Source organism: Lemur catta, chromosome 4 (genome assembly GCF_020740605.2).
Source record: "Lemur catta isolate mLemCat1 chromosome 4, mLemCat1.pri, whole genome shotgun sequence".
In the NCBI taxonomy this organism is placed as follows: domain Eukaryota; kingdom Metazoa; phylum Chordata; class Mammalia; order Primates; family Lemuridae; genus Lemur; species Lemur catta.
In genome coordinates this window covers 114,293,410-114,317,654 of record NC_059131.1, presented here as the reverse complement: position 1 = coordinate 114,317,654, position 24,245 = coordinate 114,293,410, and positions in this window count along the sequence as shown.

Sequence of the window (24,245 nt, the reverse complement as noted above, 5' to 3'; positions counted from 1 at the left end):
ATCTGCCGTAGGATAGTGTTAGGGTTAGGGTTAGGGTTAGCATCAGCCCTAGGATAGTGTTAGGGTTAGGGTTAACATAAACCCTAGGATAGTGTTAGGGTTAGGGTTAGGGTTATCATCAGGCCTAGGATAGTGTTAGGGTTAGGGTTAGGGTTAGCAGCAGTTCAAGAATAGTGTTACGGTTAGCGTTAGGGTTACCATCTGCCCTAGGATATTGTTAGGGTTAGGGTTAGGGTTAGCATCAGCCCAAGGATAGTGTTAGGGTTAGGGTAGGCATCAGCCCTAGGATAGTGTTAGGGTTAGGGTTAGGGTTAGCATCAGGCCCAGGATAGTGTTAGGGTTAGGGTTAGCATCAGCCCAAGGATAGTGTTAGGGTTAGGGTTAGGGTTAGCATCAGCCCTAGGATAGTGTTAGGGTTAGGGTTAGCATCAACCCTAGGATAGTGTTTGGGTTAGGGTTAGGGTTAGCATCAGCCCTAGGATACTGTTAGGGTTAGGGTTATCCTCAGCCCAAGGAGAGTGTTAGGGTTAGGGATAGGGTTAGCATCAGGCCTAGGATAGTGTTAGGTTTAGGGTTAGGGATAGCATCAGCCCTAGGATAGTGTTAGGGTTAGGGTTAGCATCAGCCTTAGGATAGTGTCAGGGTTAGGGTTAGGGTTATCATCAGGCCTAGGATAGTGTTAGGGTTAGGGTTAGCATCAGCTTTAGGATAGTGTTAGTGTTAGGGTTAGGGTTAGCATCAGCCCTAGGATAGTGTTAAGGTTAGGGTTAGGGTTATCATCAGGCCTAGTATAGTGTGAGGGCTAGGGTTAGCATCAGACTTAGGATAGTGTTAGGGTTAGGGTTAGGGTTAGCATCAGCCCTAGGATACTGTTAGGGTTAGGGTTAGCATCAGCCCTAGGATAGTGTTAGGGTTAGGGATAGGGTTATCATCAGGCCTAGGATAGTGTTATGGTTAGGGTTAGCATCAGCCTTGGGATAGTGTTAGGGTTAGGGTTAGGGTTAGCATCAGCCCTAGGATAGTGTTAGGGTTAGGGTTAGCATCAGCCCTAGGATAGTGTTAGGGTTAGGGTTAGGGTTAGCATCAGGCCTAGGATAGTGTTAGGGTTAGGGTTAGCATCAGCCCTAGCATAGTGTTAGGGTTAGGGTTAGGGTTAGCATCAGCCCTAAGATAGTGTTAGAGTTAGGGTTAGGGTTAGCATCAGACCTAGGATAGTGTTAGGGTTAGGGTTAGGGTTAGCATCAGACCTTGGAGAGTGTTAGGGTTATGGTTAGGGTTAGCATCAGCCCTAGGATAGTGTTAGTGTTTGGGTTAGAATCAGCCCTAGGATAGTGTTAGTGTTAGGGTTAGCATCAGCCCTAGGATAGTGTTAGGGTTAGGGTTAGGGTTAGCATCAGGCCTAGGATAGTGTTAGTGTTAGGGTTAGCATGAGCCCTAGGATACTCTTAGGGTTAGGGTTAGGGTTAGCATCCGCCCTAGGATAGTGTTAGGGTTAGGGTTAGGGTTAGCATCAGCCCTAGGATAGTGTTAGTGTTAGGGTTAGCATCACCCCTAGGATAGTGTTAGGGTTAGGGTTAGGGTTAGCATCCGCACTAGGATACTGTTAGGGTTAGGGTTAGGGTTAGCATCAGCCCTAGGATAGTGTTAGGGTTAGGGTTAACATAAACCCTAGGATAGTGTTAGGGTTAGGGTTAGGGTTATCATCAGGCCTAGGATAGTGTTAGGGTGAGGGTTAGGGTTAGCATCAGTTCAAGCATACTGTTAGGGTTAGCGTTAGGGTTAGCATTTGCCCTAGGATGGTGTTAGGGTTAGGGTTAGGGTTAGCATCAGAGCAAGGATAGTGTTAGGGTTAGGGTTAGCATCAGCCCAAGGATAGTGTTAGGGTTAGGGTTAGGGTTAGCATCAGCCCTAGGATAGTGTTAGCGTTAGGGTTAGCATCAACCCTAGGATAGTGTTTGGGTTAGGGTTAGCATCAACCCTAGGATAGTGTTTGGGTTAGGGTTAGGGTTAGCATCAGCCCTAGGATAGTGTTAGGGTTAGGGTTAGCATCAACCCTAGGATAGTGTTAGGGTTAGGGATAGGGTTAGCATCAGGCCTAGCATAGTGTTATGGTTAGGGTTAGGGTTAGCATCAGCCGTAGGATAGTGTTAGGGTCAGGGTTAGCCTCAGCCCTAAGACAGTGTTAGAGTTAGGGTTAGGGTTAGCATCCGCCCTAGGATAGTGTTAGGGTTAGGGTTAGGGTTAGCATCAGCCCTAGGATAGTGTTAGTGTTAGGGTTAGCATCACCCCAAGGATAGTGTTAGTGTTAGGGTTAGGGTTAGCATCAGCCCTAGGATAGTGTTAAGGTTAGGGTTAGGGTTATCATCAGGCCTAGTATAGTGTGAGGGCTAGGGTTAGCATCAGACTTAGGATAGTGTTAGGGTTAGGGTTAGGGTTAGCATCAGCCCTAGGATAGTGTTAGGGTTAGGGTTAGCATCAGCCCTAGGATAGTGTTAGGGTTAGGGATAGGGTTATCATCAGGCCTAGGATAGTGTTATGGTTAGGGTTAGCATCAGCCTTGGGATAGTGTTAGGGTTAGGGTTAGGGTTAGCATCAGCCCTAGGATAGTGTTAGGGTTAGGGTTAGCATCAGCCCTAGGATAGTGTTAGGGTTAGGGTTAGGGTTAGCATCAGGCCTAGGATAGTGTTAGGGTTAGGGTTAGCATCAGCCCTAGCATAGTGTTAGGGTTAGGGTTAGGGTTAGCATCAGCCCTAAGATAGTGTTAGAGTTAGGGTTAGGGTTAGCATCAGACCTAGGATAGTGTTAGGGTTAGGGTTAGGGTTAGCATCAGACCTTGGAGAGTGTTAGGGTTATGGTTAGGGTTAGCATCAGCCCTAGGATAGTGTTAGTGTTTGGGTTAGAATCAGCCCTAGGATAGTGTTAGTGTTAGGGTTAGCATCAGCCCTAGGATAGTGTTAGGGTTAGGGTTAGGGTTAGCATCAGGCCTAGGATAGTGTTAGTGTTAGGGTTAGCATGAGCCCTAGGATACTCTTAGGGTTAGGGTTAGGGTTAGCATCCGCCCTAGGATAGTGTTAGGGTTAGGGTTAGGGTTAGCATCAGCCCTAGGATAGTGTTAGTGTTAGGGTTAGCATCACCCCTAGGATAGTGTTAGGGTTAGGGTTAGGGTTAGCATCCGCACTAGGATACTGTTAGGGTTAGGGTTAGGGTTAGCATCAGCCCTAGGATAGTGTTAGGGATAGGGTTAACATAAACCCTAGGATAGTGTTAGGGTTAGGGTTAGGGTTATCATCAGGCCTAGGATAGTGTTAGGGTGAGGGTTAGGGTTAGCATCAGTTCAAGCATACTGTTAGGGTTAGCGTTAGGGTTAGCATTTGCCCTAGGATGGTGTTAGGGTTAGGGTTAGGGTTAGCATCAGAGCAAGGATAGTGTTAGGGTTAGGGTTAGCATCAGCCCAAGGATAGTGTTAGGGTTAGGGTTAGGGTTAGCATCAGCCCTAGGATAGTGTTAGCGTTAGGGTTAGCATCAACCCTAGGATAGTGTTTGGGTTAGGGTTAGCATCAACCCTAGGATAGTGTTTGGGTTAGGGTTAGGGTTAGCATCAGCCCTAGGATAGTGTTAGGGTTAGGGTTAGCATCAACCCTAGGATAGTGTTAGGGTTAGGGATAGGGTTAGCATCAGGCCTAGCATAGTGTTATGGTTAGGGTTAGGGTTAGCATCAGCCGTAGGATAGTGTTAGGGTCAGGGTTAGCCTCAGCCCTAAGACAGTGTTAGAGTTAGGGTTAGGGTTAGCATCCGCCCTAGGATAGTGTTAGGGTTAGGGTTAGGGTTAGCATCAGCCCTAGGATAGTGTTAGTGTTAGGGTTAGCATCACCCCAAGGATAGTGTTAGTGTTAGGGTTAGGGTTAGCATCAGCCCTAGGATAGTGTTAAGGTTAGGGTTAGGGTTATCATCAGGCCTAGTATAGTGTGAGGGCTAGGGTTAGCATCAGACTTAGGATAGTGTTAGGGTTAGGGTTAGGGTTAGCATCAGCCCTAGGATAGTGTTAGGGTTAGGGTTAGCATCAGCCCTAGGATAGTGTTAGGGTTAGGGATAGGGTTATCATCAGGCCTAGGATAGTGTTATGGTTAGGGTTAGCATCAGCCTTGGGATAGTGTTAGGGTTAGGGTTAGGGTTAGCATCAGCCCTAGGATAGTGTTAGGGTTAGGGTTAGCATCAGCCCTAGGATAGTGTTAGGGTTAGGGTTAGGGTTAGCATCAGGCCTAGGATAGTGTTAGGGTTAGGGTTAGCATCAGCCCTAGCATAGTGTTAGGGTTAGGGTTAGGGTTAGCATCAGCCCTAAGATAGTGTTAGAGTTAGGGTTAGGGTTAGCATCAGACCTAGGATAGTGTTAGGGTTAGGGTTAGGGTTAGCATCAGACCTTGGAGAGTGTTAGGGTTATGGTTAGGGTTAGCATCAGCCCTAGGATAGTGTTAGTGTTTGGGTTAGAATCAGCCCTAGGATAGTGTTAGTGTTAGGGTTAGCATCAGCCCTAGGATAGTGTTAGGGTTAGGGTTAGGGTTAGCATCAGGCCTAGGATAGTGTTAGTGTTAGGGTTAGCATGAGCCCTAGGATACTCTTAGGGTTAGGGTTAGGGTTAGCATCCGCCCTAGGATAGTGTTAGGGTTAGGGTTAGGGTTAGCATCAGCCCTAGGATAGTGTTAGTGTTAGGGTTAGCATCACCCCTAGGATAGTGTTAGGGTTAGGGTTAGGGTTAGCATCCGCACTAGGATACTGTTAGGGTTAGGGTTAGGGTTAGCATCAGCCCTAGGATAGTGTTAGGGATAGGGTTAACATAAACCCTAGGATAGTGTTAGGGTTAGGGTTAGGGTTATCATCAGGCCTAGGATAGTGTTAGGGTGAGGGTTAGGGTTAGCATCAGTTCAAGCATACTGTTAGGGTTAGCGTTAGGGTTAGCATTTGCCCTAGGATGGTGTTAGGGTTAGGGTTAGGGTTAGCATCAGAGCAAGGATAGTGTTAGGGTTAGGGTTAGCATCAGCCCAAGGATAGTGTTAGGGTTAGGGTTAGGGTTAGCATCAGCCCTAGGATAGTGTTAGCGTTAGGGTTAGCATCAACCCTAGGATAGTGTTTGGGTTAGGGTTAGCATCAACCCTAGGATAGTGTTTGGGTTAGGGTTAGGGTTAGCATCAGCCCTAGGATAGTGTTAGGGTTAGGGTTAGCATCAACCCTAGGATAGTGTTAGGGTTAGGGATAGGGTTAGCATCAGGCCTAGCATAGTGTTATGGTTAGGGTTAGGGTTAGCATCAGCCGTAGGATAGTGTTAGGGTTAGAGTTAGCCTCAGCCCTAAGACAGTGTTAGAGTTAGGGTTAGGGTTAGCATCCGCCCTAGGATAGTGTTAGGGTTAGGGTTAGGGTTAGCATCAGCCCTAGGATAGTGTTAGTGTTAGGGTTAGCATCACCCCAAGGATAGTGTTAGGGTTAGGGTTAGGGTTAGCATCCGCCCTAGGATAGCGTTAGGGTTAGGGTTAGCATCAGCCCTAGGATAGTGTTAGGGTTAGGGTTAGGGTTAGCATCAGGCCTAGGATAGTGTTAGGGTTAGGGTTAGCATCAGCCCTAGGATAGTGTTAGGGTTAGGGTTAGGGTTAGCATCAGGCCCAGGATAGTGTTAGGTTTAGGGTTAGCATCAGCCCTAGGATAGTGTTAGGGTTAGGGTTAACATAAACCCTAGGACAGTGTTAGGGTTAGGGTTAGGGTTATCATCAGGCCTAGGATAGAGTTAGGGTTAGGGTTAGGGTTAGCATCAGTTCAAGGAAAGTGTTAGGGTTAGCGTTAGGGTTAGCATCAGCCCTAGGATAGTGTTAGGGTTAGGGTTAGGGTTAGCATCAGCCCTAGGATAGTGTTAGGGTTAGGGTTAGCATCAGCCCTAGGATAGTGTTAGGGTTAGGGTTAGGGTTATCATCAGGCCTAGGATAGTGTTAGGGTTAGGGTTAGCATCAGCCCTAGGATAGTGTTAGGGTTAGGGTTAGGGTTAGCATCAGCCCTAGGATAGTGTTATGGTTAGGGTTAGCATCAGCCCTAGGATAGTGTTAGGGTTAGGGTTAGGGTTAGCATCAGGCCTAGGTTAGTGTTAGGGTTAGGGTTAGCATCAGCTCTAGGATAGTGTTAGGGTTAGGGTTAGGGTTAGCATCAGCCCTAGGATAGTGTTAGGGTTAGGGTTAGCATCAGCCCTAGGATAGTGTTATGGTTAGGGTTACGGTTAGCATCAGGCCTAGGATAGTGTTAATGTTAGGGTTATCCTGAGCCCTAGGATAGTGTTAGGGTTAGGGTTAGGGTTAGCATACCCCTAGGATAATGTTAGGGTTAGGGTTAGGGTTAGCATCAGCCCTAGGATAGTGTTAGTGTTAGGGTTAGCATCAGCCCTAGGATAGTGTTAGGGTTAGGGTTAGGGTTAGCATCCGCCCTAGGATAGTGTTAGGGTTAGGGTTAGGGTTAGCATCAGCCCTAGGATAGTGTTAGGGTTAGGGTTAACATAAACCCTAGGATAGTGTTAGGGTTAGGGTTAGGGTTATCATCAGGCCTAGGATAGTGTTAGGGTTAGGGTTAGGGTTAGCATCAGTTCAAGGATAGTGTTAGGGTTAGCGTTAGGGTTAGCATCTGCCCTAGGATAGTGTTAGGGTTAGGGTTAGGGTTAGCATCAGCCCAAGTATAGTGTTACGGTTAGGGTTAGCATCAGCCCTAGGATAGTGTTAGGGTTAGGGTTAACATAAACCCTAGGATAGTGTTAGGGTTAGGGTTAGGGTTATCATCAGGCCTAGGATAGTGTTAGGGTTAGGGTTAGGGTTAGCATCAGTTCAAGGATAGTGTTAGGGTTAGCGTTAGGGTTAGCATCAGCCCTAGGATAGTGTTAGGGTTAGGGTTAGGGTTAGCATCAGCCCTAGGATAGTGTTAGGGTTAGGGTTAGCATCAGCCCTAGGATAGTGTTAGGGTTAGGGTTAGGGTTAGCATCAGCCGTAGGATAGTGTTATGGTTAGGGTTAGCCTCAGCAATAAGATAGTGTTAGAGTTAGGGTTAGGGTTAGCATCTGCCCTAGGATAATGTTAGGGTTAGGGTTAGGGTTAGCATCAGCCCTAGGATAGTGTTAGTGTTAAGGTTAGCATCAGCCCTAGGATAGTGTTAGGGTTAGGGTTAGGGTTAGCATCTGCCCTAGGATAGTGTTAGGGTTAGGATTAGGGTTAGCATCAGCCCTAGGATAGTGTTAGTGTGAGGGTTAACATAAACCCTAGGATAGTGTTAGGGTTAGGGTTAGGGTTATCATCAGGCCTAGGATAGTGTTAGGGTTAGGGTTAGGGTTAGCATCAGTTCAAGGATAGTGTTACGGTTAGCGTTAGGGTTACCATCTGCCCTAGGATATTGTTAGGGTTAGGGTTAGGGTTAGCATCAGCCCAAGGATAGTGTTAGGGTTAGGGTAGGCATCAGCCCTAGGATAGTGTTAGGGTTAGGGTTAGGGTTAGCATCAGGCCCAGGATAGTGTTAGGGTTAGGGTTAGCATCAGCCCAAGGATAGTGTTAGGGTTAGGGTTAGGGTTAGCATCAGCCCTAGGATAGTGTTAGGGTTAGGGTTAGCATCAACCCTAGGATAGTGTTTGGGTTAGGGTTAGGGTTAGCATCAGCCCTAGGATAGTGTTAGGGTTAGGGTTAGCCTCAGCCCTAGGAGAGTGTTAGGGTTAGGGATAGGGTTAGCATCAGGCCTAGGATAGTGTTAGGGTTAGGGTTAGCCTCAGCCTTAGGAGAGTGTTAGGGTTAGGGATAGGGTTAGCATCAGGCCTAGGATAGTGTTAGGGTTAGGGTTAGGGATAGCATCAGCCCTAGGATAGTGTTAGTGTTAGGGTTAGCATCACCCCAAGGATAGTGTTAGGGTTAGGGTTAGGGTTAGCATCCGCCCTAGGATAGCGTTAGGGTTAGGGTTAGCATCAGCCCTAGGATAGTGTTAGGGTTAGGGATAGGGTTAGCATCAGGCCTAGGATAGTGTTAGGGTTAGGGTTAGCATCAGCCCTAGGATAGTGTTAGGGTTAGGGTTAGGGTTAGCATCAGGCCCAGGATAGTGTTAGGTTTAGGGTTAGCATCAGCCCTAGGATAGTGTTAGGGTTAGGGTTAACATAAACCCTAGGATAGTGTTAGGGTTAGGGTTAGGGTTATCATCAGGCCTAGGATAGAGTTAGGGTTAGGGTTAGGGTTAGCATCAGTTCAAGGATAGTGTTAGGGTTAGCGTTAGGGTTAGCATCAGCCCTAGGATAGTGTTAGTGTTAGGGTTAGGGTTAGCATCAGGCCTAGGATAGTGTTAGGGTTAGGGTTAGCATCAGCCCTAGGATAGTGTTAGGGTTAGGGTTAGGGTTATCATCAGGCCTAGGATAGTGTTAGGGTTAGGGTTAGCATCAGCCCTAGGATAGTGTTAGGGTTAGGGTTAGGGTTAGCATCAGCCCTAGGATAGTGTTAGGGTTAGGGTTAGCATCAGCCCTAGGATAGTGTTAGGGTTAGGGTTAGGGTTAGCATCAGGCCTAGGTTAGTGTTAGGGTTAGGGTTAGCATCAGCCCTAGCATAGTGTTAGGGTTAGGGTTAGGGTTAGCATCAGCCGTAGGATAGTGTTAGGGTTAGGGTTAGCCTCAGCCCTAAGATAGTGTTAGAGTTAGGGTTAGGGTTAGCATCAGCCCTAGGATAGTGTTAGGGTTAGGGTTAGGGTTAGCATCAGCCCTAGGATAGTGTTAGGGTTAGGGTTAGGGTTAGCATCAGGCCTAGGATAGTGTTAGGGTTAGGGTTAGCATCAGCTCTAGGATAGTGTTAGGGTTAGGGTTAGGGTTAGCATCAGCCCTAGGATAGTGTTAAGGTTAGGGTTAGGGTTATCATCAGGCCTAGTATAGTGTGAGGGCTAGGGTTAGCATCAGACTTAGGATAGTGTTAGGGTTAGGGTTAGGGTTAGCATCAGTCCTGGGATACTGTTAGGGTTAGGGTTAGCATCAGCCCTAGGATAGTGTTAGGGTTAGGGTTAGGGTTATCATCAGGCCTAGGATAGTGTTAGGGTTAGGGTTAGCATCAGCCCTAGGATAGTGTTAGGGTTAGGGTTAGCATCAGCCCTAGGATAGTGTTATGGTTAGGGTTAGGGTTAGCATCAGGCCTAGGATAGTGTTAATGTTAGGGTTATCCTGAGCCCTAGCATAGTGTTAGGGTTAGGGTTAGGGTTAGCATACCCCTAGGATAATGTTAGGGTTAGGGTTAGGGTTAGCATCAGCCCTAGGATAGTGTTAGTGTTAGGGTTAGCATCAGCCCTAGGATAGTGTTAGGGTTAGGGTTAGGGTTAGCATCCGCCCTAGGATAGTGTTAGGGTTAGGGTTAGGGTTAGCATCAGCCCTAGGATAGTGTTAGGGTTAGGGTTAACATAAACCCTAGGATAGTGTTAGGGTTAGGGTTAGGGTTATCATCAGGCCTAGGATAGTGTTAGGGTTAGGGTTAGGGTTAGCATCAGTTCAAGGATAGTGTTAGGGTTAGCGTTAGGGTAAGCATCTGCCCTAGGATAGTGTTAGGGTTAGGGTTAGGGTTAGCATCAGCCCAAGTATAGTGTTACGGTTAGGGTTAGCATCAGCCCTAGGATAGTGTTAGGGTTAGGGTTAACATAAACCCTAGGATAGTGTTAGGGTTAGGGTTAGGGTTATCACCAGGCCTAGGATAGTGTTAGGGTTAGGGTTAGGGTTAGCATCAGTTCAAGGATAGTGTTAGGGTTAGCGTTAGGGTTAGCATCAGCCCTAGGATAGTGTTAGGGTTAGGGTTAGGGTTAGCATCAGCCCTAGGATAGTGTTAGGGTTAGGGTTAGCATCAGCCCTAGGATAGTGTTAGGGTTAGGGTTAGGGTTAGCATCAGGCCTAGGATAGTGTTAGGGTTAGGGTTAGCATCAGCCCTAGGATAGTGTTAGGGTTAGGGTTAGGGTTAGCATCAGCCGTAGGATAGTGTTATGGTTAGGGTTAGCCTCAGCAATAAGATAGTGTTAGAGTTAGGGTTAGGGTTAGCATCTGCCCTAGGATAATGTTAGGGTTAGGGTTAGGGTTAGCATCAGCCCTAGGATAGTGTTAGTGTTAAGGTTAGCATCAGCCCTAGGATAGTGTTAGGGTTAGGGTTAGGGTTAGCATCTGCCCTAGGATAGTGTTAGGGTTAGGATTAGGGTTAGCATCAGCCCTAGGATAGTGTTAGTGTGAGGGTTAACATAAACCCTAGGATAGTGTTAGGTTTAGGGTTAGGGTTATCATCAGGCCTAGGATAGTGTTAGGGTTAGGGTTAGGGTTAGCATCAGTTCAAGGATAGTGTTACGGTTAGCGTTAGGGTTACCATCTGCCCTAGGATATTGTTAGGGTTAGGGTTAGGGTTAGCATCAGCCCAAGGATAGTGTTAGGGTTAGGGTAGGCATCAGCCCTAGGATAGTGTTAGGGTTAGGGTTAGGGTTAGCATCAGGCCCAGGATAGTGTTAGGGTTAGGGTTAGCATCAGCCCAAGGATAGTGTTAGGGTTAGGGTTAGGGTTAGCATCAGCCCTAGGATAGTGTTAGGGTTAGGGTTAGCATCAACCCTAGGATAGTGTTTGGGTTAGGGTTAGGGTTATCATCAGCCCTAGGATAGTGTTAGGGTTAGGGTTAGCCTCGGCCCTAGGAGAGTGTTAGGGTTAGGGATAGGGTTAGCATCAGGCCTAGGATAGTGTTAGGGTTAGGGTTAGCCTCAGCCCTAGGAGAGTGTTAGGGTTAGGGATAGGGTTAGCATCAGGCCTAGGATAGTGTTAGGGTTAGGGTTAGGGATAGCATCAGCCCTAGGATAGTGTTAGGGTTAGGGTTAGCACCAGCCCTAGGATAGTGTCAGGGTTAGGGTTAGGGTTATCATCAGGCCTAGGATAGTGTTAGGGTTAGGGTTAGCATCAGCTCTAGGATAGTGTTAGTGTTAGGGTTAGGGTTAGCATCAGCCCTAGGATAGTGTTAGGGTTAGGGTTAGGGTTAGCATCAGCCCTAGGATAGTGTTAGTGTTAGGGTTAGCATCAGCCCTAGGATAGTGTTAGGGTTAGGGTTAGGGTTAGCATCAGGCCTAGGATAGTGTTAGGGTTAGGGTTAGCATCAGCCCTAGGATAGTGTTAGGGTTAGGGATAGGGTTATCATCAGGCCTAGGATAGTGTTATGGTTAGGGTTAGCATCAGCCTTGGGATAGTATTAGGGTTAGGGTTAGGGTTAGCATCAGCCCTAGGATATTGTTAGGGTTAGGGTTAGCATCAGCCCTAGGATAGTGTTAGGGTTAGGGTTAGGGTTAGCATCAGGCCCAGGATAGTGTTAGGGTTAGGGTTAGCATCAGCCCAAGGATAGTGTTAGGGTTAGGGTTAGGGTTAGCATCAGCCCTAGGATAGTGTTAGGGTTAGGGTTAGCATCAACCCTAGGATAGTGTTTGGGTTAAGGTTAGGGTTAGCATCAGCCCTAGGATAGTGTTAGGGTTAGGGTTAGCCTCAGCCCTAGGAGAGTGTTAGGGTTAGGGATAGGGTTAGCATCAGGCCTAGGATAGTGTTAGGGTTAGGGTTAGGGATAGCATCAGCCCTAGGATAGTGTTAGGGTTAGGGTTAGCATCAGCCTTAGGATAGTGTCAGGGTTAGGGTTAGGGTTATCATCAGGCCTAGGATAGTGTTAGGGTTAGGGTTAGCATCAGCTCTAGGATAGTGTTAGTGTTAGGGTTAGGGTTAGCATCAGCCCTAGGATAGTGTTAAGGTTAGGGTTAGGGTTATGATCAGGCCTAGTATAGTGTGAGGGCTAGGGTTAGCATCAGACTTAGGATAGTGTTAGGGTTAGGGTTAGGGTTAGCATCAGCCCTAGGATACTGTTAGGGTTAGGGTTAGCATCAGCCCTAGGATAGTGTTAGGGTTAGGGATAGGGTTATCATCAGGCCTAGGATAGTGTTAGGGTTAGGGTTAGCATCAGCCCTAGGATAGTGTTAGGGTTAGGGTTAGGGTTAGCATAAGGCCTAGGATAGTGTTAGGGTTAGGGTTAGCATCAGCCCTAGCATAGTGTTAGGGTTAGGGTTAGGGTTAGCATCAGCCCTAAGATAGTGTTAGAGTTAGGGTTAGGGTTAGCATCAGCCCTAGGATAGTGTTAGGGTTAGGGTTAGGGTTAGAATCAGCCCTTGGAGAGTGTTAGTGTTATGGTTAGGGTTATCATCAGCCCTAGGATAGTGTTAGTGTTAGGGTTAGAATCAGCCCTAGGATAGTGTTAGGGTTAGGGTTAGCATCAACCCTAGGATAGTGTTAGGGTTAGGGTTAGGGTTAGCATCAGGCCTAGGATAGTGTTAGTGTTAGGGTTAGCATGAGCCCTAGGATACTCTTAGGGTTAGGGTTAGGGTTAGCATCCGCCCTAGGATAGTGTTAGGGTTAGGGTTAGGGTTAGCATCAGCCCTAGGATAGTGTTAGTGTTAGGGTTAGCATCACCCCTAGGATAGTGTTAGGGTTAGGGTTAGGGTTAGCATCCGCACTAGGATACTGTTAGGGTTAGGGTTAGGGTTAGCATCAGCCCTAGGATAGTGTTAGGGTTAGGGTTAACATAAACCCTAGGATAGTGTTAGGGTTAGGGTTAGGGTTATCATCAGGCCTAGGATAGTGTTAGGGTGAGGGTTAGGGTTGGCATCAGTTCAAGCATACTGTTAGGGTTAGCGTTAGGGTTAGCATTTGCCCTAGGATAGTGTTAGGGTTAGGGTTAGGGTTAGCATCAGAGCAAGGATAGTGTTAGGGTTAGGGTTAGCATCAGCCCTAGGATAGTGTTAGGGTTAGGGTTAGGGTTAGCATCAGGCCCAGGATAGTGTTAGGGATAGGGTTAGCATCAGCCCAAGGATAGTGTTAGGGTTAGGGTTAGGGTTAGCATCAGCCCTAGGATAGTGTTAGCGTTAGGGTTAGCATCAACCCTAGGATAGTGTTTGGGTTAGGGTTAGCATCAACCCTAGGATAGTGTTTGGGTTAGGGTTAGGGTTAGCATCAGCCCTAGGATAGTGTTAGCGTTAGGGTTAGCATCAACCCTAGGATAGTGTTAGGGTTAGGGATAGGGTTAGCATCAGGCCTAGCATAGTGTTAGGGTTAGGGTTAGGGTTAGCATCAGCCGTAGGATAGTGTTAGGGTTAGGGTTAGCCTCAGCCCTAAGACAGTGTTAGAGTCAGGGTTAGTGTTAGCATCCGCCCTAGGATAGTGTTAGGGTTAGGGTTATGGTTAGCATCAGCCCTAGGATAGTGTTAGTGTTAGGGTTAGCATCACCCCAAGGATAGCGTTAGGGTTAGGGTTAGGGTTAGCATCCGCCCTAGGATAGCGTTAGGGTTAGGGTTAGCATCAGCCCTAGGATAGTGTTAGGGTTAGGGTTAGGGTTAGCATCAGGCCTAGGATAGTGTTAGGGTTAGGGTTAGCATCACCCCTAGGATAGTGTTAGGGTTAGGGTTAGGGTTAGCATCAGGCCCAGGATAGTGTTAGGTTTAGGGTTAGCATCAGCCCTAGGATAGTGTTAGGGTTAGGGTTAACATAAACCCTAGGATAGTGTTAGGGTTAGGGTTAGGGTTATCATCAGGCCTAGGATAGAGTTAGGGTTAGGGTTAGGGTTAGCATCAGTTCAAGGATAGTGTTAGGGTTAGCGTTAGGGTTAGCATCAGCCCTAGGATAGTGTTAGGGTTAGGGTTAGGGTTAGCATCAGCCCTAGGATATTGTTAGGGTTAGGGTTAGCATCAGCCCTAGGATAGTGTTAGGGTTAGGGTTAGGGTTATCATCAGGCCTAGGATAGTGTTAGGGTTAGGGTTAGCATCAGCCCTAGGATAGTGTTAGGGTTAGGGTTAGGGTTAGCATCAGCCCTAGGATAGTGTTAGGGTTAGGGTTAGCATCAGCCCTAGGATAGTGTTAGGGTTAGGGTTAGGGTTAGCATCAGGCCTAGGATAGTGTTAGGGTTAGGGTTAGCATCAGCCCTAGCATAGTGTTAGGGTTAGGGTTAGGGTTAGCATCAGCCGTAGGATAGTGTTAGGGTTAGGGTTAGCCTCAGCCCTAAGATAGTGTTAGAGTTAGGGTTAGGGTTAGCATCAGCCCTAGGATAGTGTTAGGGTTAGGGTTAGGGTTAGCATCAGCCCTAGGATAGTGTTAGGGTTAGGGTTAGCCTCAGCCCTAAGACAGTGTTAGAGTTAGGGTTAGGGTTAGCATCCGCCCTAGGATAGTGTTAGGGTTAGGGTTAGGGTTAGCATCAGCCCTAGGATAGTGTTAGTGTTAGGGTTAGCATCACCCCAAGGATAGTGTTAGGGTTAGGGTTAGGGTTAGCATCCGCCCTAGGATAGCGTTAGGGTTAGGGTTAGCATCAGCCCTAGGATAGTGTTAGGGTTAGGGTTAGGGTTAGCATCAGGCCCAGGATAGTGTTAGGTTTAGGGTTAGCATCAGCCCTAGGATAGTGTTAGGGTTAGGGTTAACATAAACCCTAGGATACTGTTAGGGTTAGGGTTAGGGTTATCATCAGGCCTAGGATAGAGTTAGGGTTAGGGTTAGGGTTAGCATCAGTTCAAGGATAGTGTTAGGGTTAGCGTTAGGGTTAGCATCAGCCCTAGGATAGTGTTAGGGTTAGGGTTAGGGTTAGCATCAGCCCTAGGATAGTGTTAGGGTTAGGGTTAGCATCAGCCCTAGGATAGTGTTAGGGTTAGGGTTAGGGTTATCATCAGGCCTAGGATAGTGTTAGGGTTAGGGTTAGCATCAGCCCTAGGATAGTGTTAGGGTTAGGGTTAGGGTTAGCATCAGCCCTAGGATAGTGTTAGGGTTAGGGTTAGGGTTAGCATCAGGCCTAGGATAGTGTTAGGGTTAGGGTTAGCATCAGCCCTAGCATAGTGTTAGGGTTAGGGTTAGGGTTAGCATCAGCCGTAGGATAGTGTTAGGGTTAGGGTTAGCCTCAGCCCTAAGATAGTGTTAGAGTTAGGGTTAGGGTTAGCATCAGCCCTAGGATAGTGTTAGGGTTAGGGTTAGGGTTAGCATCAGCCCTGGGATAGTGTTAGGGTTAGGGTTAGGGTTAGCATCAGGCCTAGGATAGTGTTAGGGTTAGGGTTAGCATCAGCTCTAGGATAGTGTTAGGGTTAGGGTTAGGGTTAGCATCAGCCCTAGGATAGTGTTAAGGTTAGGGTTAGGGTTATCATCAGGCCTAGTATAGTGTGAGGGCTAGGGTTAGCATCAGACTTAGGATAGTGTTAGGGTTAGGGTTAGGGTTAGCATCAGCCCTGGGATACTGTTAGGGTTAGGGTTAGCATCAGCCCTAGGATAGTGTTAGGGTTAGGGTTAGGGTTATCATCAGGCCTAGGATAGTGTTAGGGTTAGGGTTAGCATCAGCCCTAGGATAGTGTTAGGGTTAGGGTTAGGGTTAGCATCAGCCCTAGGATAGTGTTAGGTTTAGGGTTAGCATCAGCCCTAGAATAGTGTTATGGTTAGGGTTAGGGTTAGCATCAGGCCTAGGATAGTGTTAATGTTAGGGTTATCCTGAGCCCTAGGATAGTGTTAGGGTTAGGGTTAGGGTTAGCATACCCCTAGGATAATGTTAGGGTTAGGGTTAGGGTTAGCATCAGCCCTAGGATAGTGTTAGTGTTAGGGTTAGCATCAGCCCTAGGATAGTGTTAGGGTTAGGGTTAGGGTTAGCATCCACCCTAGGATAGTGTTAGGGTTAGGGTTAGCGTTAGCATCAGCCCTAGGATAGTGTTAGGGTTAGGGTTAACATAAACCCTAGGATAGTGTTAGGGTTAGGGTTAGGGTTATCATCAGGCCTAGGATAGTGTTAAGGTTAGGGTTAGGGTTAGCATCAGTTCAAGGATAGTGTTAGGGTTAGCGTTAGGGTTAGCATCTGCCCTAGGATAGTGTTAGGGTTAGGGTTAGGGTTAGCATCAGCCCAAGTATAGTGTTAGGGTTAGGGTTAGCATCAGCCCTAGGATAGTGTTAGGGTTAGGGTTAACATAAACCCTAGGATAGTGTTAGGGTTAGGGTTGTGTTATCATCAGGCCTAGGATAGTGTTAGGGTTAGGGTTAGGGTTAGCATCAGTTCAAGGATAGTGTTAGGGTTAGCGTTAGGGTTAGCATCAGCCCTAGGATAGTGTTAGGGTTAGGGTTAGCATCAGCCCTAGGATAGTGTTAGGGTTAGGGTTAGGGTTAGCATCAGGCCTAGGATAGTGTTAGGGTTAGGGTTAGCATCAGCCCTAGGATAGTGTTAGGGTTAGGGTTAGGGTTAGCATCAGCCGTAGGATAGTGTTATGGTTAGGGTTAGCCTCAGCAATAAGATAGTGTTAGAGTTAGGGTTAGGGTTAGCATCTGCCCTAGGATAATGTTAGGGTTAGGGTTAGGGTTAGCATCAGCCCTAGGATAGTGTTAGTGTTAAGGTTAGCATCAGCCCTAGGATAGTGTTAGGGATAGGGTTAGGGTTAGCATCTGCCCTAGGATAGTGTTAGGGTTAGGATTAGGGTTAGCATCAGCCCTAGGATAGTGTTAGTGTTAGGGTTAACATAAACCCTAGGATAGTGTTAGGGTTAGGGTTAGGGTTAGCATCAGTTCAAGGATAGTGTTACGGTTAGCGTTAGGGTTACCATCTGCCCTAGGATATTGTTAGGGTTAGGGTTAGGGTTAGCATCAGCCCAAGGATAGTGTTAGGGTTAGGGTAGGCATCAGCCCTAGGATAGTGTTAGGGTTAGGGTTAGGGTTAGCATCAGGCCCAGGATAGTGTTAGGGTTAGGGTTAGCATCAGCCCAAGGATAGTGTTAGGGTTAGGGTTAGGGTTAGCATCAGCCCTAGGATAGTGTTAGGGTTAGGGTTAGCATCAACCCTAGGATAGTGTTTGGGTTAGGGTTAGGGTTAGCATCAGCCCTAGGATAGTGTTAGGGTTAGGGTTAGCCTCAGCCCTAGGAGAGTGTTAGGGTTAGGGATAGGGTTAGCATCAGGCCTAGGATAGTGTTAGGGTTAGGGTTAGCCTCAGCCCTAGGAGAGTGTTAGGGTTAGGGATAGGGTTAGCATCAGGCCTAGGATAGTGTTAGGGTTAGGGTTAGGGATAGCATCAGCCCTAGGATAGTGTTAGGGTTAGGGTTAGCATCAGCCCTAGGATAGTGTCAGGGTTAGGGTTAGGGTTATCATCAGGCCTAGGATAGTGTTAGGGTTAGGGTTAGCATCAGCTCTAGGATAGTGTTAGTCTTAGGGTTACGGTTAGCATCAGCCCTAGGATAGTGTTAGGGTTAGGGTTAGGGTTAGCATCAGCCCTAGGATAGTGTTAGTGTTAGGGTTAGCATCAGCCCTAGGATAGTGTTAGGGTTAGGGTTAGGGTTAGCATCAGTTCAAGGATAGTGTTAGGGTTAGCGTTAGGGTTAGGATCAGCCCTAGGATAGTGTTAGGGTTAGGGTTAGGGTTAGCATCAGCCCTAGGATAGTGTTAGGGTTAGGGTTAGCATCAGCCCTAGGATAGTGTTAGGGTTAGGGTTAGGGTTAGCATCAGGCCTAGGATAGTGTTAGGGTTAGGGTTAGCATCAGCCCTAGGATAGTGTTATGGTTAGGGTTAGGGTTAGCATCAGCCGTAGGATAGTGTTATGATTAGGGTTAGCCTCAGCAATAAGATAGTGTTAGAGTTAGGGTTAGGGTTAGCATCTGCCCTAGGATAATGTTAGGGTTAGGGTTAGGGTTAGCATCAGCCCTAGGATAGTGTTAGTGTTAAGGTTAGCATCAGCCCTAGGATAGTGTTAGGGTTAGTGTTAGGGTTAGCATCTGCCCTAGGATAGTGTTAGGGTTAGGATTAGGGTTAGCATCAGCCCTAGGATAGTGTTAGTGTTAGGGTTAACATAAACCCTAGGATAGTGTTAGGGTTAGGGTTAGGGTTATCATCAGGCCTAGGATAGTGTTAGGGTTAGGGTTAGGGTTAGCATCAGTTCAAGGATAGTGTTACGGTTAGCGTTAGGGTTAGCATCAGTTCAAGGATAGTGTTACGGTTAGCGTTAGGGTTACCATCTGCCCTAGGATATTGTTAGGGTTAGGGTTAGGGTTAGCATCAGCCCAAGGATAGTGTTAGGGTTAGGGTAGGCATCAGCCCTAGGATAGTGTTAGGGTTAGGGTTAGGGTTAGCATCAGGCCCAGGATAGTGTTAGGGTTAGGGTTAGCATCAGCCCAAGGATAGTGTTAGGGTTAGGGTTAGGGTTAGCATCAGCCCTAGGATAGTGTTAGGGTTAGGGTTAGCATCAACCCTAGGATAGTGTTTGGGTTAGGGTTAGGGTTAGCATCAGCCCTAGGATAGTGTTAGGGTTAGGGTTAGCCTCAGCCCTAGGAGAGTGTTACGGTTAGGGATAGGGTTAGCATCAGGCCTAGGATAGTGTTAGGGTTAGGGTTAGCCTCAGCCCTAGGAGAGTGTTAGGGTTAGGGATAGGGTTAGCATCAGGCCTAGGATAGTGTTAGGGTTAGGGTTAGGGATAGCATCAGCCCTAGGATAGTGTTAGGGTTAGGGTTAGCATCAGCCCTAGGATAGTGTCAGGGTTAGGGTTAGGGTTATCATCAGGCCTAGGATAGTGTTAGGGTTAGGGTTAGAATCAGCTTTAGGATAGTGTTAGTCTTAGGGTTACGGTTAGCATCAGCCCTAGGATAGTGTTAGGGTTAGGGTTAGGGTTAGCATCAGCCCTAGGATAGTGTTAGTGTTAGGGTTAGCATCAGCCCTAGGATAGTGTTAGGGTTAGGGTTAGGGTTAGCATCAGGCCTAGGATAGTGTTAGGGTTAGGGTTAGCATCAGCCCTAGCATAGTGTTAGGGTTAGGGTTAGCGTTAGCATCAGCCCTAAGATAGTGTTAGAGTTAGGGTTAGGGTTAGCATCAGCCCTAGGATAGTGTTAGGGTTAGGGTTAGGGTTAGCATCAGCCCTTGGAGAGTGTTAGGGTTATGGTTAGGGTTAGCATCAGCCCTAGGATAGTGTTAGTGTTAGGGTTAGAATCAGCCCTAGGATAGTGTTAGGGTTAGGGTTAGCATCAGCCCTAGGATAGTGTTAGGGTTAGGGTTAGGGTTAGCATCAGCCCTAGGATAGTGTTAGGGTTAGGGTTAGCATCAGCCCTAGGATAGTGTTATGGTTAGGGTTAGGGTTAGCATCAGGCCTAGGATAGTGTTAATGTTAGCGTTATCCTGAGCCCTAGGATAGTGTTAGGGTTAGGGTTAGGGTTAGCATACCCCTAGGATAATGTTAGGGTTAGGGTTAGGGTTAGCATCAGCCCTAGGATAGTGTTAGTGTTAAGGTTAGCATCAGCCCTAGGATAGTGTTAGGGATAGGGTTAGGGTTAGCATCTGCCCTAGGATAGTGTTAGGGTTAGGATTAGGGTTAGCATCAGCCCTAGGATAGTGTTAGTGTTAGGGTTAACATAAACCCTAGGATAGTGTTAGGGTTAGGGTTAGGGTTAGCATCAGTTCAAGGATAGTGTTACGGTTAGCGTTAGGGTTACCATCTGCCCTAGGATATTGTTAGGGTTAGGGTTAGGGTTAGCATCAGCCCAAGGATAGTGTTAGGGTTAGGGTAGGCATCAGCCCTAGGATAGTGTTAGGGTTAGGGTTAGGGTTAGCATCAGGCCCAGGATAGTGTTAGGGTTAGGGTTAGCATCAGCCCAAGGATAGTGTTAGGGTTAGGGTTAGGGTTAGCATCAGCCCTAGGATAGTGTTAGGGTTAGGGTTAGCATCAACCCTAGGATAGTGTTTGGGTTAGGGTTAGGGTTAGCATCAGCCCTAGGATAGTGTTAGGGTTAGGGTTAGCCTCAGCCCTAGGAGAGTGTTAGGGTTAGGGATAGGGTTAGCATCAGGCCTAGGATAGTGTTAGGGTTAGGGTTAGCCTCAGCCCTAGGAGAGTGTTAGGGTTAGGGATAGGGTTAGCATCAGGCCTAGGATAGTGTTAGGGTTAGGGTTAGGGATAGCATCAGCCCTAGGATAGTGTTAGGGTTAGGGTTAGCATCAGCCCTAGGATAGTGTCAGGGTTAGGGTTAGGGTTATCATCAGGCCTAGGATAGTGTTAGGGTTAGGGTTAGCATCAGCTCTAGGATAGTGTTAGTCTTAGGGTTACGGTTAGCATCAGCCCTAGGATAGTGTTAGGGTTAGGGTTAGGGTTAGCATCAGCCCTAGGATAGTGTTAGTGTTAGGGTTAGCATCAGCCCTAGGATAGTGTTAGGGTTAGGGTTAGGGTTAGCATCAGTTCAAGGATAGTGTTAGGGTTAGCGTTAGGGTTAGGATCAGCCCTAGGATAGTGTTAGGGTTAGGGTTAGGGTTAGCATCAGCCCTAGGATAGTGTTAGGGTTAGGGTTAGCATCAGCCCTAGGATAGTGTTAGGGTTAGGGTTAGGGTTAGCATCAGGCCTAGGATAGTGTTAGGGTTAGGGTTAGCATCAGCCCTAGGATAGTGTTATGGTTAGGGTTAGGGTTAGCATCAGCCGTAGGATAGTGTTATGATTAGGGTTAGCCTCAGCAATAAGATAGTGTTAGAGTTAGGGTTAGGGTTAGCATCTGCCCTAGGATAATGTTAGGGTTAGGGTTAGGGTTAGCATCAGCCCTAGGATAGTGTTAGTGTTAAGGTTAGCATCAGCCCTAGGATAGTGTTAGGGTTAGTGTTAGGGTTAGCATCTGCCCTAGGATAGTGTTAGGGTTAGGATTAGGGTTAGCATCAGCCCTAGGATAGTGTTAGTGTTAGGGTTAACATAAACCCTAGGATAGTGTTAGGGTTAGGGTTAGGGTTATCATCAGGCCTAGGATAGTGTTAGGGTTAGGGTTAGGGTTAGCATCAGTTCAAGGATAGTGTTACGGTTAGCGTTAGGGTTAGCATCAGTTCAAGGATAGTGTTACGGTTAGCGTTAGGGTTACCATCTGCCCTAGGATATTGTTAGGGTTAGGGTTAGGGTTAGCATCAGCCCAAGGATAGTGTTAGGGTTAGGGTAGGCATCAGCCCTAGGATAGTGTTAGGGTTAGGGTTAGGGTTAGCATCAGGCCCAGGATAGTGTTAGGGTTAGGGTTAGCATCAGCCCAAGGATAGTGTTAGGGTTAGGGTTAGGGTTAGCATCAGCCCTAGGATAGTGTTAGGGTTAGGGTTAGCATCAACCCTAGGATAGTGTTTGGGTTAGGGTTAGGGTTAGCATCAGCCCTAGGATAGTGTTAGGGTTAGGGTTAGCCTCAGCCCTAGGAGAGTGTTAGGGTTAGGGATAGGGTTAGCATCAGGCCTAGGATAGTGTTAGGGTTAGGGTTAGCCTCAGCCCTAGGAGAGTGTTAGGGTTAGGGATAGGGTTAGCATCAGGCCTAGGATAGTGTTAGGGTTAGGGTTAGGGATAGCATCAGCCCTAGGATAGTGTTAGGGTTAGGGTTAGCATCAGCCCTAGGATAGTGTCAGGGTTAGGGTTAGGGTTATCATCAGGCCTAGGATAGTGTTAGGGTTAGGGTTAGAATCAGCTTTAGGATAGTGTTAGTCTTAGGGTTACGGTTAGCATCAGCCCTAGGATAGTGTTAGGGTTAGGGTTAGGGTTAGCATCAGCCCTAGGATAGTGTTAGTGTTAGGGTTAGCATCAGCCCTAGGATAGTGTTAGGGTTAGGGTTAGGGTTAGCATCAGGCCTAGGATAGTGTTAGGGTTAGGGTTAGCATCAGCCCTAGCATAGTGTTAGGGTTAGGGTTAGCGTTAGCATCAGCCCTAAGATAGTGTTAGAGTTAGGGTTAGGGTTAGCATCAGCCCTAGGATAGTGTTAGGGTTAGGGTTAGGGTTAGCATCAGCCCTTGGATTGTGTTAGGGTTATGGTTAGGGTTAGCATCAGCCCTAGGATAGTGTTAGTGTTAGGGTTAGAATCAGCCCTAGGATAGTGTTAGGGTTAGGGTTAGCATCAGCCCTAGGATAGTGTTAGGGTTAGGGTTAGGGTTAGCATCAGCCCTAGGATAGTGTTAGGGTTAGGGTTAGCATCAGCCCTAGGATAGTGTTATGGTTAGGGTTAGGGTTAGCATCAGGCCTAGGATAGTGTTAATGTTAGCGTTATCCTGAGCCCTAGGATAGTGTTAGGGTTAGGGTTAGGGTTAGCATACCCCTAGGATAATGTTAGGGTTAGGGTTAGGGTTAGCATCAGCCCTAGGATAGTGTTAGTGTTAGGGTTAGCATCAGCCCTAGGATAGTGTTAGGGTTAGGGTTAGGGTTAGCATCCGCCCTAGGATAGTGTTAGGGTTAGGGTTAGGGTTAGCATCAGCCCTAGGATAGTGTTAGGGTTAGGGTTAACATAAACCCTAGGATAGTGTTAGGGTTAGGGTTAGGGTTATCATCAGGCCTAGGATAGTGTTAGGGTTAGGGTTAGGGTTAGCATCAGTTCAAGGATAGTGTTAGGGTTAGCGTTAGGGTTAGCATCTGCCCTAGGATAGTGTTAGGGTTAGGGTTAGGGTTAGCATCAGCCCAAGTATAGTGTTAGGGTTAGGGTTAGCATCAGCCCTAGGATAGTGTTAGGGTTAGGGTTAACATAAACCCTAGGATAGTGTTAGGGTTAGGGTTGTGTTATCATCAGGCCTAGGATAGTGTTAGGGTTAGGGTTAGGGTTAGCATCAGTTCAAGGATAGTGTTAGGGTTAGCGTTAGGGTTAGCATCAGCCCTAGGATAGTGTTAGGGTTAGGGTTAGGGTTAGCATCAGCCCTAGGATAGTGTTAGGGTTAGGGTTAGCATCAGCCCTAGGATAGTGTTAGGGTTAGGGTTAGGGTTAGCGTCAGGCCTAGGATAGTGTTAGGGTTAGGGTTAGCATCAGCCCTAGGATAGTGTTAGGGTTAGGGTTAGGGTTAGCATCAGCCGTAGGATAGTGTTATGGTTAGGGTTAGCCTCAGCAATAAGATAGTGTTAGAGTTAGGGTTAGGGTTAGCATCTGCCCTAGGATAATGTTAGGGTTAGGGTTAGGGTTAGCATCAAACCTAGGATAGTGTTAGTGTTAAGGTTAGCATCAGCCCTAGGATAGTGTTAGGGTTAGGGTTAGGGTTAGCATCTGCCCTAGGATAGTGTTAGGGTTAGGATTAGGGTTAGCATCAGCCCTAGGATAGTGTTAGTGTTAGGGTTAACATAAACCCTAGGATAGTGTTAGGGTTAGGGTTAGGGTTATCATCAGGCCTAGGATAGTGTTAGGGTTAGGGTTAGGGTTAGCATCAGTTCAAGGATAGTGTTACGGTTAGCGTTAGGGTTACCATCTGCCCTAGGATATTGTTAGGGTTAGGGTTAGGGTTAGCATCAGCCCAAGGATAGTGTTAGGGTTAGGGTAGGCATCATCCCTAGGATAGTGTTAGGGTTAGGGTTAGGGTTAGCATCAGGCCCAGGATAGTGTTAGGGTTAGGGTTAGCATCAGCCCAAGGATAGTGTTAGGGTTAGGGTTAGGGTTAGCATCAGCCCTAGGATAGTGTTAGGGTTAGGGTTAGCATCAACCCTAGGATAGTGTTTGGGTTAGGGTTAGGGTTAGCATCAGCCCTAGGATAGTGTTAGGGTTAGGGTTAGCCTCAGCCCTAGGAGAGTGTTAGGGTTAGGGATAGGGTTAGCATCAGGCCTAGGATAGTGTTAGGGTTAGGGTTAGCCTCAGCCCTAGGAGAGTGTTAGGGTTAGGGATAGGGTTAGCATCAGGCCTAGGATAGTGTTAGGGTTAGGGTTAGGGATAGCATCAGCCCTAGGATAGTGTTAGGGTTAGGGTTAGCATCAGCCCTAGGATAGTGTCAGTGTTAGGGTTAGGGTTATCATCAGGCCTAGGATAGTGTTAGGGTTAGGGTTAGCATCAGCTCTAGGATAGTGTTAGTCTTAGGCTTACGGTTAGCATCAGCCCTAGGATAGTGTTAGGGTTAGGGTTAGGGTTAGCATCAGCCCTAGGATAGTGTTAGTGTTAGGGTTAGCATCAGCCCTAGGATAGTGTTAGGGTTAGGGTTAGGGTTAGCATCAGTTCAAGGATAGTGTTAGGGTTAGCGTTAGGGTTAGAATCAGCCCTAGGATAGTGTTAGGGTTAGGGTTAGGGTTAGCATCAGCCCTAGGATAGTGTTAGGGTTAGGGTTAGCATCAGCCCTAGGATAGTGTTAGGGTTAGGGTTAGGGTTAGCATCAGGCCTAGGATAGTGTTAGGGTTAGGGTTAGCATCAGCCCTAGGATAGTGTTAGGGTTAGGGTTAGGGTTAGCATCAGCCGTAGGATAGTGTTATGGTTAGGGTTAGCCTCAGCAATAAGATAGTGTTAGAGTTAGGGTTAGGGTT